Below are 15,433 nucleotides of genomic sequence, written 5' to 3' on the forward strand. Positions count from 1 at the left end.
CGACTGTGGGATACTGGAGACACAGGACGGAAGTACCATGCTGCCCAGAATCAAGTGGGAAGGGCTAGAGTCACAGCCAGAGAGAAGAAGGTTTAGGATGTATTCTCCAGGATTTGCTTTGACCACACAAGACTTAACAGCACACTGTTCAGAATTAAGAAGCATGTTGATGGGACCTGTGAGTGCAGTGATAGCCAGGAGACCATAGAGCATGTACTGATGCAATGTCCAAGGTACCACACTGAAAGACAACAACTAATTGCTGACTTACAGAGGGAAAAAGTGGCTTTTAACTTTCAGAAAGTACTACAGGGCATGTGGGGTCTAACCACATATGCAAGTTTTTGAAAAACACAGGTCTAATGAGCAAGATTTAACATCTTTTCCTTTTTGTATTCTGGTTTTTAAAATTATTATTATTATTATTATTATTATTATTATTATTATCATTTTCATTATTATGATTACTTTTGTTTTGTTCACTTAGTTTGTTTTGAGTAGTGGGAGGTAGTTATTCCTGTTCACACTCCAGATCCAGAGGTGGCGGTAATGCACCAAACAAAGCTGGTTTGCCATCCGCCATTAAACCACAAGAGGAAGAAGAAGAACTCTTCCTGAATTAGGTTTCCGGTCGGTCGGTCGGTCGGTCGGTGGCGCGTTGTTTGAATGTGGTGGATGGCGAAACGTTGGCGTTTCAAAGTGGATGGATTGCAGTGGAGCGAGAGAAGCTGCCTTGGCGTTGGAGTTGAGGTGTGATCCAGGCATAGAAAGTAAGGTGAACCCAAAAGGTAGGATGGCAGACGGAGGAGGGGTAGAAGAAGAAAAGGAGCAAAACATTGAACCTGAGCAAACAAAAGATCAGAGACAGGTTAATCAAAGTCCCGCTGAAACAGGTGGATGGCAGCTGCTCAAGCAGAGGAATTCAAAGAAAAGAACCTTTTCCACTACACGAGCGTCTGAATCTGATAGTAGCAGCAATGAGGAAGGTACACCACCTCAAATGAAAGTAATATTTAGATTCCAAACCCCGTGTACTGTCAATCCCATAAAGGCCAGCAAAGAAGTGTATAAATTGGTTGGTCAAGATTTTGCAGTTTGGCCTTTGAAGGATGGTAATTTAATGATTGTGTATCGGGACAAAGAGCAGCAAAACGGTCTTATGAAATGCAAGATGTTTTTGGGGAAAGCGATTAAACCACAGGTATGGGAAGAGAAAGGTAAAGTCCTGGGAGTGATCTCGGGTCTGACTGACATATCTGAAGATGAAATTAAAACTAATGCTACCGGCGCACAAATTGTTAAAGAGAAAAAACTGACAGTTTGTCTGTAATGTTGGTCATGGATGAAAACGAACTGCCAGACAGGATTATGATTGGGTACGTCAGTTACAGTGTTAGGCAGTATGTTCCCCCTCCAGTTAGATGCTATAAATGCCAACGATTTGGACACATTGCCGCAGTATGCAGGGCTAGTCCCCGTTGCGCCAAGTGTGGGGGAGAACACGAATATGGGAAATGTTCGGAGGGAGCTAAAATAAAGTGCTGTAACTGTGGGGGGGGTGGGGGGACAGCGCTGCCTACAGAGGCTGCGAGGCGCATAAAAAAGCGGTGCAGGTGCAAAATGTGAGAGCAAATGAGAAGTTGTCGTATGCTGACGCCATTAAGAAAGCCAGCCGCCCGAGTGGTTTATGCCCCCCAGCCTTCTCCGCAAACATTGCTAGGCCCACAACTCCCGAGACACAATGTTAATGAGGATACCCTGATTGTTGATAAAGGAAAATTTGTGGCATTTATTGTCGAATGTATCAATTGCTCAGCAGCAACCGACAGTAGGACACAGAAAACTTGTATAATCGTGAGGGCAGCTAAGAAGTATCTGGGTATGGAAGACTTGACAATTGAAGCGATCAATGAAATATTAACAGCAAAGGTGAACGAAAGTTAGCAGTCATGTGGTGGTGGTACTTGATGGTATTGTCCATACTGCAGTGGAACGCCAGAAGCTTAATAGCAAATGGTCAAGGGCTTAAAGGAGAAGTCCAGTTTTTTTAACATTAAGGCCATTTTCTGAGTGGTCTGCAATGTTTTAGAGTCCCCCTCACCGTTTCTTTCATGTTTGCTGCAGTCTCTGTTATTTGGCTGATTTGGATTTGATCTCAACCAGCTTTAGAATGGCCGTCTATGGGCACCTGCAACTCTGTTCTTAAAATCACCTTAAACATTTGTTTTCGAAAGTCTACAGCTCAAAAAGTGGTTAGGGGTGTTCACTAGCAGTCCCTAACAAGTTTCAAGGCGAAATATGGCTTCTGCCATTTTTTATTTGCCATTTTGTGAAAGAAAGTGAAAGTGAAAGTGAAACTTAACTTACAAATTGCTACATAAAACACACATAAAACACGACAGATGCCATATTTCGCTACAAAAATTGCTAAGGAACACCAGTGAATACTGCTGAACACTTGCTGAGTTGCATATTCTTCAAAACAAATGTTAAAGGTGATTTTAAGAACAGAGTTGCAGGTGCCCATAGACGGCCATTCTAAAGCTGGTTGAGATCAAATCTAAATCAGCCAAATAACAGAGACTGCAGCAATCATGAAATAAACGGTGAGGGGGACTCTAAAACATTGCAGACCACTCAGAAAATGGCCTTAATGTTCAAAAAAGTGGACTTCTTGTCATTTTCAAAGGTGTTTTCCTAACCATTGATTTCATCTGCATATCTATATGTGTTTAAAGGGGTTGCAGGTTTACCAACAGAACGCCATCATTAGCCCTTTGAGGAGTAGCATCACAAATACCGGTATTTGATTAGAATTTTGCCCAAATGTTGAGTTCTCATTATGATGTCCTTTAAAGAGCCAGAGGGGCAGGTGGCACGATGGATAGATGAGCTGCAGGCTTACGACTTCCGGGTGGTGCATCGGGCAGGGGCCAGCCATGGCAACGCTGACGGCCTCTCCCGACGGCCCTGTGCGAAGGACGGATGTCGCCACTGCGAGCGGAAGGAGAAGCGGGACCGAGAGCTGCAGGCACAGGAGGACGCCATTGTCAACCAGGCGGAAGTGGTGGTGTGCCACGAACTGGTCCAGTGCTCGCCCTCACACTGGAGACAACAACAACAGGTAGACCCAGACATACATCCCGCGATGCGGTGGGTGGAGGAGCAGAGGCGTCCACCGTGGGAGGAAGTAGCACCACTATCAAAAGCAGCAAAAGACCTGTGGGGGAAGTTCGACGCCCTGCGCCTGGTGAGTGGAGTGCTCTACCGGGCCTGGAAAGACCCAGCGACAGGTGAGCTGAAATGGCAGGTGGTGGTCCCCAGAGCGGAGACGGAGCGCGTGCTGCAGGCGATGCATGGGCCGACAGGGTCGGGCCACTTCGGTGTCAAGAAGACATTTGAGAGTCTTAGGCAGAGCTTCCACTGGGTCCAGTCTAGGAGGGACGTGTAGGACTTCTGCAGGCGGTGTGACGACTGCACAGCCAAGAAAGGCCCTCCCGACCGTTCTCATGCACCCCTCCAGCAGTTCCCAGTAGGCGCACCCATGGAGAGAGTGGCAGTAGACATCGTTGGCCCCCTCCCACTCACCGATAGCGGCAACAGATATGTCCTCGCGGCCATGGAGCCGCTGAGAAGGGAAATCAGCACCCCAGCAACGATGGCCTTTGGGCTCCCACCCGACACCCCAGCACTTCCCCTGGACCCGAATATGCCAGAACGTTACAAGACCGCATAGAGACAGCGCACGCCTTTGCACGTGATCACCTGCGGAGTGCAGGGGTGCGGCAGAGGAGAAACTACGATCTGCACCACAGGGGCCGAGAGCTGGAGGTAGGTGAGCTGGTCTGGCTCTACAGCCCGCAGCGAAAGAAATTGCCCTAAGCTGGACAGCGACTGGGGGAGGAAACACCTCCCCCTGTCGAGTGCTGGAGCGACTTGGGGAGGTGGTGTACCGTATTCAGCGACCCCCTAGAGGTAAACGGGTAGCGGTCCACCGGGATAGGCTTGCTCCCTATCGGGGTGAGGCTACACCCTCATTCCCACCTGGGCGCAGAGAGACCCCTTCTGCCACACCCACCCTAAATCCCCCCTCCCCCCCCCCCCACACACACACACACACACACAACACTCCCCCACACGCACCACGCCCCCACGACCACTAGCCACACCTGATTACGCAGACATGCAGGCAGACACCCCCACACACAGTCCCCCCTTCCCCTCCCTCACACAGGACACACCCACACAGTTCAATGCAACCCAGCCACCACCCAGGGGTAATGACAGAGACATATGTGGGTACCCACCCGCACATACCCCCCGAACACCCCTCACTCTCTCCTCCCCTGGTGCTGGGGGAGACGCACCCCCGGCCTCCCCGACTAGGGCACTGAGGCGGATGAGACCGCCTGCTCGTTTGAGGGACTTTGTGCAGTATTAAGTTGTGGACTACTAAGCTCATGCATTTTCTAATGTTGTTCTGTTGTTATGTGTCTAAATTGTTGTTCCCTCGGGGCGAGGAACTTTGACAGGTGGGGATAATGTAACGACCAAGGGACACACAGCTGTCAAATTTGTGGTGGGTGATAGCTGGGGGAAGACAGAATGGTTGCGGGGACTGTTGTGGAACTGTCGGGAGTTTTAAAGTGTTCTTAGGAGTTCTTATCAGTTCAGTTGGTAAATGCCGGGCTTGAGATAAGTCGCAAGTTTATGGCTCGATGTAAGTGTTAACTGTCTCGTTCATTAAACCCAAGGAAACTGTACATCTGACTCGGTACTTCTTTGGGTAACGTTACACTAGAAAGGAACAGGCAGGAAGGGAGTACAAGGTGCTGGTGAAGTTGCTAAAAAAAGGGACTAACTTCGATGACTGGAGCCCGGCGTTGCTAACAGTTGCGTTACAGAAGGCGTTCGGAGAGATGAGTGCTAAAATGATCAGAAGTGGATTGTTGATGGTTTGTAAGGATGAGGAACAGCAAAAACGCGCAATTAAGGTTGGCAAGCTAAATCGTTATGAAATCAAGTGTACAGTGGCGTCTGACAGGAGACTGATTGGGGGGTGATATCTGGCATTCCACTGTCTGAATCGGTTGATGTTGTTAAAGAAAGCATAACCAATGTTAAAGTGAGAGAAGCAAGGCGACTAAAATCCAAACGTGACGGGGCTTTGACTGACAGCCTTTCCATTGTCCTTACTTTGTATGAGCCAGAACTTCCTAGAAGAGCTGTTATACATGAGGTATGACGTGAGGTTGTACATTCGACCACCTCTCCGGTGCTTCAAATGCCAAACATTCGACACATTGCTAATGACTGTAAAGGCAAGCAAAGATGCAGTAAGTGCGGTGGGGAGCATGATTATGGGAAGTGTGATGCGAATGCTACAATGAAATGCTGTAATTGTGGGGGTGAGCACAGCGCGGCTTATAGAGGTTGTGAAGTCAGTAAAAAGATGCAGGAAGCCTACAGCGGGTTAAAGTTACTCAAGGTGTATCGTACGCACAAGCGGTTAGGTCGGTGGAGAAGGTTAAGGTTGTAGCAAACCCAAGCGTGCCAAATAGCGGAGGGAAGGAACAGAAGAAGAGTGGGCCTGTTGATGATGGCACTATGGTTGTTTCAGAGACGAACATTGTTTTGTTTATTGCTACGGTCGTCAACTGCACTGCACAGGCTGGTGGCCGTACTGAAAAACTGCAAATCATAGTCAGTGCAGCTAAGAAGTATTTAAACTTTAAAAACATGCGGTGGGAAGCAGTCAGGGACGCCCTGGCGGAAAGCATGAACCAATCTAAAGAATGTGTTGCTGGTGCTGGATAATGGTATTGACTGTCTTGCAATGGAACGCTATAGGAGCTTAATAGCGAAAGGGCAGGACTTTAAAAACTATGTTGACTGTATGAGTACGAAACCTGGGGACCATTCCATCAACGGCGGTAACCCCAAATCCGAGCTCAAGTCGGTAAACTACGCTATTTTTAGACAGAGATCCGTTCCATCAGCCTTGCTAACCTGAAACTCAGCTGAGTTGCCACGGTAATTTATGCTCCAACGTTAACCTGGTAGCTCCCAAGTTTAACACCAGGCTAAATGAATCAGTGTTGCACAAAACATGAACCTGTAGGAAACAGCTGTCACAACGGGCACGTTCCGCTTGATTCCCGCCATCATTTTACGAGATCAAAGCGAACCAGTCACTCTATTTTAATAGTCTATGATGTGATAATGGCAGTAAAAACTACAATAGTTACCATTGTCTTTCATTTCGCGGGATTTCTGATAATCAGCATATTTAAAAAAAAAAACATTTATATTGTTGATGATATTGGACAATTCCTTCCATGACAATGAAGACGTGAATGGCCCAGTGGGCAGGTGCGCTGCGTAATAAGAGGCTGTCCCGGGTTCAAGTCTTGCATGGCGACATGTTAGAAATGAAAACTTCATAACATACGTTTGCCTATTCTCTCCTTTGATGTCGCTTTGTGGCTGGCTTCATTTGCTGTCAAGCAATGGTCTACCAATAGGCCTACCTTAAATGTAGACCTTTAGGCTATTTTCAGCATAGGCAATAAAAAAAACCTCTTCACAACCACCTTGCAGATGCCTACCTTGGAGTTTGCATTGCAATGATTCAATTATCTCTGCCTAACGTTTTACCTAGTCTATGCCTTTTATCATAAAAGAAATTCTTCTGAAAGATAAAATTAAAACACCTTAAATGATGCAACCATTTTATTTTTGCACATTGAAATGATGGCAGTCGAGGTTCGGACGAGACTCTCCCTTTGATAAGTGAGTTATGATCTGTCATTACGCTTGGTGGGGATTGAACGCTGGTCTCACAATCACAATGCGGTTGCGTTACCGCTCACCTGCAGACGGTCGCCTAATATCTCTGATAAAGACTTGATTTGACAAGGCATGCCCGGGTCTACAACATGATCGCATTTTCGACAATCGTCGATATGGACTTCCCATGTACAACGTGCACGAGCGCAACGCCAGCTTTGATGAGCGCGGCTGAAGTGAAACTAGCCAAGACGCAGCTGATCCTCAGTGGTGGAACGGCGTCTGCCTCAAGTTTAAGCTGTTGTTAGTTGAAACTCCGCTTTTGCGCGTAAGCGCCGCTGAATTCAGCGCCAATGATGGAATGGTCCCCTGGAGTCATGTGTATCCAAGAAACCTGGCTAATTCCTAAACTGGATTTTAGTATAAAAGGGTATTCATCAGTTAGGAGAGAGAGAGAAACTGGTAGGAGGGTTGTTAGGGCAGCCAATAGAGAATACTGGAGGCAATTTTGTAATACAGTGGGCCGTGACACTCCAGTGGAGAAAGTTTGGTGCATGATAAGGAAGATGAAGGGGGACGGGAAAGAATATGGCTACCCTGGATAGAGACCGACCGATATGGGTTTTTCTATGGCCGATGCCGATGCCGATATTTAGAGGTCAGAGTCAGCCGATGGCCGATGTGACCAGCCGATTTTTTGGGCCGATTTTTGGGGCCGATATGCTATCATATTATCCTTAATTGGCATGCTAAAAATATACCGGTATATAAACAATATTATTTTTCATTTATTTATCCATAACGTGTATTTTATTAATTAAAAGTAACATGTTCTATTTACACACTTAATATTAATATAGATAGGCCTAGTAGAAATATTATGTAGGCTATTACATAAAAATGACTGTGTATTGCCTAGTCAGTTAGTCTATTAATTTATTTGAATATGTTCAGAGTGCCATGATGTTACAACTTCAGATAGTAACTTCAAAACGGCAAAATACATGATATACAGTTTGACTGTGGAACTGTCATGCCTAAACTTTCCCTATGTTTCAACAATAGAACTAATACCAGAGAGGAAAAACTTCCTTTCTGATAATACTCCATCTCCCAGCATGCTGTGCAGAAAACGGGAAATAGGAAATGCTTTTGCTCTTTCTCAAATTCACAATCAAATCAAACGTATACATCGTGAAAACAAATGTAGCCTACATGGTGTGACAATGTTCTAAAACGTTCACTTGTTATTTTTGCGTACTCTTTTATGTTAGTTGACCATAATAGAGACGTATATGGGTTGCAGTTGACTACACCTGGCTTGGAGCCATTGAAACCCATTCAAAACTTCATTTTTTCGATCTGACACAGANTATTTTCAATTNGACCTATTTGTTTAAAAGCTGAGAACCTCAGCTTTCCATAACTGAAAACGGTATTTTCCTAGCATCTACCAATCCGAAGGTAGCTTACTTTAAGTGCGGTGTTACTTTTCTAAAGACAGCGTTTAAGTGAGCTAACAAGCTAACCGATTCAGCCATTAAGAATGAATGGGTATCTACAACAACAACAAACGAAGTGCTAAAATAGTGCTAATAAAACAAAGATTTACCTTAAATTGAACAGATTGTGCCACTCTTCATGATCACATATTACCATGCCCAGTTAAGCTAAGACCAGTCTTGATATCTGACAGGGTGTTAGTGAACAAAATTACAGTTCACAGTTTAAAATGATTACGTTTGTGATTTCGCTAACAACGTTAGCATGCTAGCTGAGCGATTTTACAGTATCTTTAGCCAGACTTTTAAGTTAGTTTCCCCCTCTTAATTCGAACTATAACAACTTACAATATTGGGTTTGACATAATCACAGATTCAAGCATATTTTTCAAAAGACTCCCAACAACTCCAGAAAGTTGCAATGGCGATTTAATAGATAAAATCCATGCGTCTCAATTTCAGGGATAGTCCTTAGGTCAGTAAAAGGCACCCGTGGTCACACAACACTAGCAACTTTGATTTCAACTCCGTTGCCGTTGAAAACAAATAGACATGGGGTGAAAGTCAATCACATGTCAGATTTGCATCCTTTTTTGTTAAAAATTCGTTTAGATTTTAATTTACTATTGTATATTTAGAGCTAAACTTCACACTCGTTATCACCTCCATTGAGGCTCCAAGTAGCTGGCTGCCCGCTGATGTGCCTGATAGAGAGGTGTGACCGAGCCGGCTCTTTTGAACGGCTCACTGAAGTGAACTATGGGGACAGGATCACAGCTGGGGGAGCCACTCGACTGTTATTTCGTTCGTTTTAAGCACGTGACCTCAACCTTAAAATCGGCGCAACCAAATGAGAAAATCGGCCGATGCCGATTAATTAAAAAATAGCAAAAATCGGCCGATTAAATCGGCCGGCCGATCGATCGGTCGGTCTCTAACCCTGGATTGATAGATGGTCAGAATATAATCACTACTAGTAGTGGTAAAGCAGAGGTCATAGCTAAGACACTGAGTAAGGTACATAGCTCAGATAATCTCAGCCCCAGGGAAAAGGCAGCAAGAGATGAAACGGTGAGGGTGCATCAGAGTAACGATGTGAGTGCAGGGGTATTTGAGGAGGATTTAAATATGTTATTTACAATGGCAGAACTCAATAATGCACTTCGAAGGCTGGGTAACTCTTTTCCAGGGGATGACAGACTTTGTTATGCTATGCTGGAAAATCTATCTGACAAAGGGAAGGAAATACTCCTCTCTCTGTATAATAAGGTATGGGTAGAAGGAAGAATCTCAAATGGATGGAAGAAATCTGTAATTGTCCCAATTTAAAAAACCTGGTAAGGACGCACATATCCCTAGCAATTATAGACCCATAGCCTTTACCTCTCAAATGGGTAAGACTATGGAAAGGATGATTAATGACAGACTAACGTACGTTGTTGAATCTGCAGGCTTAATTCAACACTATCAGAGTGGGTTTAGAAGAGCCAGAGGTACTATAGACCCTAAGTTTAGGCAAAGGACGCGCCCAACTTCATGGAAAAACGAAAGTCTTTGGGTGCGCGATAAAATGGATCAACTTAAGGAAGAAAAATCTGCACTCACAAACTGCGTCTCATTATTTATTTATATTACCACCATGTCCAAAAAACGCGTTTCGGCTATCAAGCCTTCATCAGTGTGTGGTACCATAATCATATTAGAGGATACTATAAGAAAGGCACAGGTGAACAAGGAGTCAGTAGTGGCTGTCTTTTTTGACATCGAAAAGGTAAATGATATGTTGTGGAAGGAGGGTCTACTGATTAAGTTGCATCAAATGGGACTCAGGGGGAGAGTACTTGTATGGGTCAAGGAATTCCTGACTGACAGGACAATATATGTGAGAATAAATGGGATAATGAGCGAGCAGTATACTATCGAGAATGGAATTCCACAAGGGAGCATCATTAGTCCTTTATTGTTGATGGGATGATTGATGGTATTTTTAAAGATGTTGAGGGTTCTGTGGAAGTTGCATTATTTGCAGATGGTGGAGCATTATGGAGGAGGGGGAGGAATCTGGACTTTGTGACTAACAAAGTCCAGCAAGCGGTGCATACTGTTGATGAATGGGCCACCCGGTGGGGTTTTAGAATATCTATTGACAAAACAAAGACCATGATTTTTACTAGAAAGAGAAGTGTAAAAGATAACTCTGTTCAACTTTGTGGAAATGAGATGGAAAGAGTGAACTCATTCAAATACCTAGGTATTTGGTTTGATCAAAAACTTACATGGACACAACATATTCAAACCATTGTGGACAGAAGCAAGAAAGTACTGAATGTAATGAGGTGCCTATGTGGAACGGAATGGGGAGCAAGCAGAGAAGCCCTTAGAACAATCTATACACGTACTGGATTAATTAGGTCTATTATTGATTATGGAAGCTCAATTTATGGGTCTGCGTCCAAAACGTTGCTGAAAAAGCTTGATGTAATACAACATCAAGCACTGAGAATCTGCTGTGGAGCCATTAGAACCACACCAGTTGCAGCCATCCAGGTGGAAATGGGGGAAATGCCTCTGTGTATCTGAAGAGAGCAGCTAGCTGCCGTTTACTGGGCAAATTTGAAGGGACAAAGTGCCAGTCACATGAGTCAGGCTGTGTTGCAACAATGTCAGGAGCACTTCTGTGATAAGGTACGAAGCTTTGGTTGGACGATCCATGACTCAGTAAGAGACATGGGTCTCTCAGAATTTAAATGAAGTCCTGCGATACCACTACCATATGTTCCGCCATGTACTTTTAAAGAACTCAGCGTTGATTTGGGACTACTGGAAAGGAAAGCAAAGAGTGACGTTGACAAATATGAGGTGCAGAGTTATCTTATGGGGAGGTATGAAAATGTTCTGAAAATATACACAGACGCATCAAAACAAACAGACAATAGAGTTGGGGTGGGATATGTCATCCTTGCGCTTAAACATGGAGAGGGAAAAAGGCTGAATGATGATTTGGCAGTTTATACAGCTGAATTGGTAGCGATGTGGCTTGCGTTGAAATGGGTTGATAGAAAAGGCCATGCCAAGTAGTGGTGGCATCAGCTTCCAGTTCAGCGTTAACCAGCATCAGCACTGGTCAATCGGAATCCAGGCAAGAAAATCATTATTCTGGCAAACAACCTACTGAAGTCTGGGGTTGGGATCTCTTTTGTGTGGGTACCAGCTCATAGGTGTTCAGGGCAATGAACTGGCGGATAAATGTGCTAAAAAGTAGAGGTGCACCGAAAACTCGGCCGCAGAAAATATTCGGCCGAAAACGCAAAAAAAAGACACTTTCGGTTTTCGGCCGAAAGCCAATTGAGTGGCCGAATAGAAAATGAATTGAAAATGGGCATTAATTAAACTAATTTCAGTTCTACTCTAACATTTGAAGACTTCAAATACACGATTATTTTCTTTCAAAAACATTTATTGTAAACCGTAGATTTAACCAATAGGCCTATTTAAAAATGGTGAAAAACCTAACTTTTGATAACTTTTGACTGAATTGTAATATTCGGTTTCGGTTTCAGAATTCGGCCAAGTGATTAATTATTAATCGGTTTCAGTTTCGGCCCCAAATTTTCATTTCGGTGCACGTCTACTAAAAAGGCAGCCAAGTGTATGAATGTGGACCTGCAAATTGCTGTTATTAAGGCTGAAGTAAAGAGTGTTGTAAAACGTAAAGAGTGAAGGGGAGGTGGCAAACTATATGGGATTCAGGGCTGACAGGCAGACACTTTAGCAATGTCCAGAAAAAAGTTGGAGCTCAAAGAATGACCTGCAGAAGTAGGAGAGAGGAGAATGTCTTTTCCAGGATCAGATTTGGCCATACAAGCCTAAACAGCACATTGTTACTCATGAGCAGGGACGGACTGGACAGTCTGGCATTTGGGCACATGCCAGAAGGGCCGCGGCCTTTTAAATGCTCATCGCGGCCCTTCCAATGCTCGTTGCGGTCCCATAATCACATGTTTGAGAACTGTGCATGCAAATATCACGTTGCATGCATTGAAAGTTCTATTCAAATTGCAGTTTCTCACTACCGTTTCGCTATTTATACCACTGACACTGTCATACATTACACACGGACGGTGGCATCTTGATGGGTGGGTCTCATTATGTTTCATGTTGTACTTTTCCTGAATATATATTCCAATGATGTAAAAGTGTTCAAAATAATAAAAAAAAAAACTATACCTATTTATATTTTGCTTTTGTTTGAGACAACTGTAGTAAAGTATTGCTTTGTGGGATTTTTATTTTCATTTACGTTCGGTTCCCGCCAAAAGAAAAAGAACGTAAAAGATTCATCAACATTCTGAAGCTTGTTGTAGAGAAAAACTGACGGTAGATGTCGCGAATGGACAATTATAGCTATTAAGAAAAATGAATCAATACAAGGTCCAGGAAGAGGAGGAATTAAACGAAAGAAAGGGCGAAAACGTGATGCACTGGCAATGGAAATTGTTAATAAAGCACATTTGACTTGACTTGTGGTGTTTGGTGGTCACTAAGCGGTGAGATGCTGCCATCTTGTGGTCATTTCAGGTATTTTCTTAATCTGTTCAGTCCTCCGTTTCCTAGTGACTGACGATAAACTTCCTGTGAGCACTACGGTGTGTGGCAGACAACAAATGGAAGTGTCCCATAAATTCAAGGTTGTTCTGGTTCTTGTTCACGGTGTTCTGTTCGAATATATGTCGTAGTATCTATTATGCCGGCTTCTTGGCTTGCTTGGAAGAAGACCATAAAGAAGTGTGTTGATTTGTCTCAGAAATCACAAGGCCATTCACACATGGAATAGCACGCAGAGCTCTCTCGCCCACACAAATATGGATATTAGAAGATGTTTTGCACCGCCCGACGCTACGAATAAAACCAGGTAGGGGCTGAAGGATTTCCATTAATAATCATTGTTTGTGTCCGCCGTGACACTTTTTTTTATTTCACGTAAGGTCGCGTTTCTATGTCATAAGCCAGTCCGTGGCTAGTCTCGCTACTAGCCAAGGTGATGTGATCTGTAAACCTTTTTAGCTTGTGGTAATCTGGGGGCTGTTATAGTTTTTCTTATTCGTACTGTATTCTTAACTTCAGGACTTGGTTTGGCTTGCTGAAATACATTTTAGTAGCCATATCGATGTAGCCTACTGTATGTTGTTTTGCGTGCAGCTCTGGACTGGTTAGCATAGAAGTTGGACTGACTCCCACTCATAGTCTTGTCATCATATAGCTGGGCCAAGGTCCACTGCGTAAAGAAGTGGTGCGGGAGCAAAGCGGACATCAAAAGTGGTTGGTTCATTGATTGTATAGTGTGTGTAGGCACGTTGATGCTTTCCTGGTGCCTGTTGTTTAGGTCGGTTTCTGAAACTTCAGTGTTTACTAGGTGTAACAGGTGGGACTGTCACTGTTACAACAAATTGTCCCTCCATGGCTTCCATAGCCGGTGATGTCATTGGACTCAGCTTGCTGCTGATTGGCTAGTCAGTTAATGGTGGCTAAGACACCAGTTTTATAAAAACAGCCAGAATGGGTAGACTTGCTGGAACTCTCCCGGGATTTGTTTGTGTTCAGCACGGTGCGTGTGTGGTTGCTGTAGGCTGAGGTCCGACTGTTTCCAGCCTACTGCATGTCTCCTCTCTGAAGGTTTAAGGTATGTGTGTGTAAACAGTGTATGTGTGTAAATATTCTATGTGCCATATGTCTCATCTGCACATCTAAACTTGTATATTCATTACTGTTTTATTGTTGATCGCCAGGGTAGCCAGGTGATCACCCTTGGCACACGGAGTCTGTTGTGCGCCGTATCCACCTGTTTTGAGGTATGCGAAGCTTTCTTTTGTATGTGTAATAATTGTGAAAAATGTATAGCTACCTTGGTGGCAACTGCTGACCATCTGTAAATGCTTGACTCCTCAGAGGGTACCATCGAGGGTCATAGCTGTTCGCCGCTGTTTTGCCCAGAGTGATTTTAGCATTCTGTTTGTTGTTTTGGTTTTATTTTGTCCGCCCGCCATACTCTCTTTATTTTGTTTCTGTAGCCTAATTCATGCTCGCAGGGCAGGTCCCAGTAGTAGAGAGCTCTAGTATATTATTAGTAGCTTAGACGTGTGACGTGAATGCTCACCTGTGTAGTGGGTAACCATACTGATTGAATCATTTGCTTAGCGTGGGTAGCCATACTGATTGAATCACTGACTTAGCTAGTACGCCTATGTGTGTGTATGTACCGCGCGTGCTGTGTGCTAAAACATAGGCCATTTGTTTCTGAGCACGAGTGGTGAACAACACATAGCTCTGTCCTTAACTGACAGCCTGCCCTGTTAGCTTGACCCTAGGCCTACCATCATTTAGGTCTAGGCTACCTGTAGACTATTTGTCTGTTTTTTTATTTTATGTTGGCGGTGTGGATGTTTGATGTGTTTTGTATAAATAAAGAAAGATCATTTTATTTTTGCAATCAGAAATCCACGTCTCTGTCCCAGTCTGTCAGAACCTGTGTTTGCCTTTGTCCACAAATATTTCTAGGGGCGGAATTCCCCTTGTGGCGTAGTCGTGTAATTGCAGGTATTCCAACTTGATCATTATTATTTTGGGTCATTCCCTAAAGGTCCACCTTACTACATAGGCTTACTATTTTATTAATAGTCACAATTTCTCTCTGTGTGGGGCGGGCCAACGAGTGCAGAGTGCGCTTGTTATAACGCACCGTTTTCGACGTGTAGGATGCACCATGCATCTAGTTCTAGTAGGACAGGGTGCACCTTGTGTTTACCAATGTGTTTTCATGTGGTGTGGTGCGCGGTCACCAAGTTGTTGCAACTTCCGCAAAGTGGTGTGTGTGTGTGTCTCTCTGTGTGTGTGTGTGTCTTTGTGTGCGTTAGGGGGGTGGGGGGGGGGGGGGGGTTGGGGTACTGGGGGGTCTTGGGGCCGCGGGGCCGCGTTGTGGGTCAAAATGCCAGGGCCGTTTGTCTATCCCAGTCCGTCACTGCTCATGAGGAAACATGTTGATGGCAGTTGTCCTAATTGCAAATGCCCTGAAACTGTAGAGCATGTTTTTCTCCAGTTTTCTAAGTATGAAGAAGAGGCAACATTTAATTTTACAGCTGCAATAA

At 44.4% G+C, this 15,433-nt stretch overlaps 1 long non-coding RNA gene across 1 annotated transcript; it reads left to right on the forward strand.

Moving 5' to 3' along the window:
* Window positions 1-13,807: 13,807 nt before the first annotated feature.
* LOC134447771 (uncharacterized) lies at window positions 13,808-14,723 on the forward strand. The gene is made up of 3 exons (XR_010034634.1): window positions 13,808-13,971; window positions 14,078-14,140; window positions 14,238-14,723. It is a non-coding gene; the product is annotated as an uncharacterized LOC134447771 (long non-coding RNA).
* The last annotated feature ends 710 nt before the right edge of the window (window positions 14,724-15,433 follow it).

Source organism: Engraulis encrasicolus, chromosome 1 (genome assembly GCF_034702125.1).
Source record: "Engraulis encrasicolus isolate BLACKSEA-1 chromosome 1, IST_EnEncr_1.0, whole genome shotgun sequence".
Taxonomy (NCBI): Eukaryota; Metazoa; Chordata; class Actinopteri; order Clupeiformes; family Engraulidae; genus Engraulis; species Engraulis encrasicolus.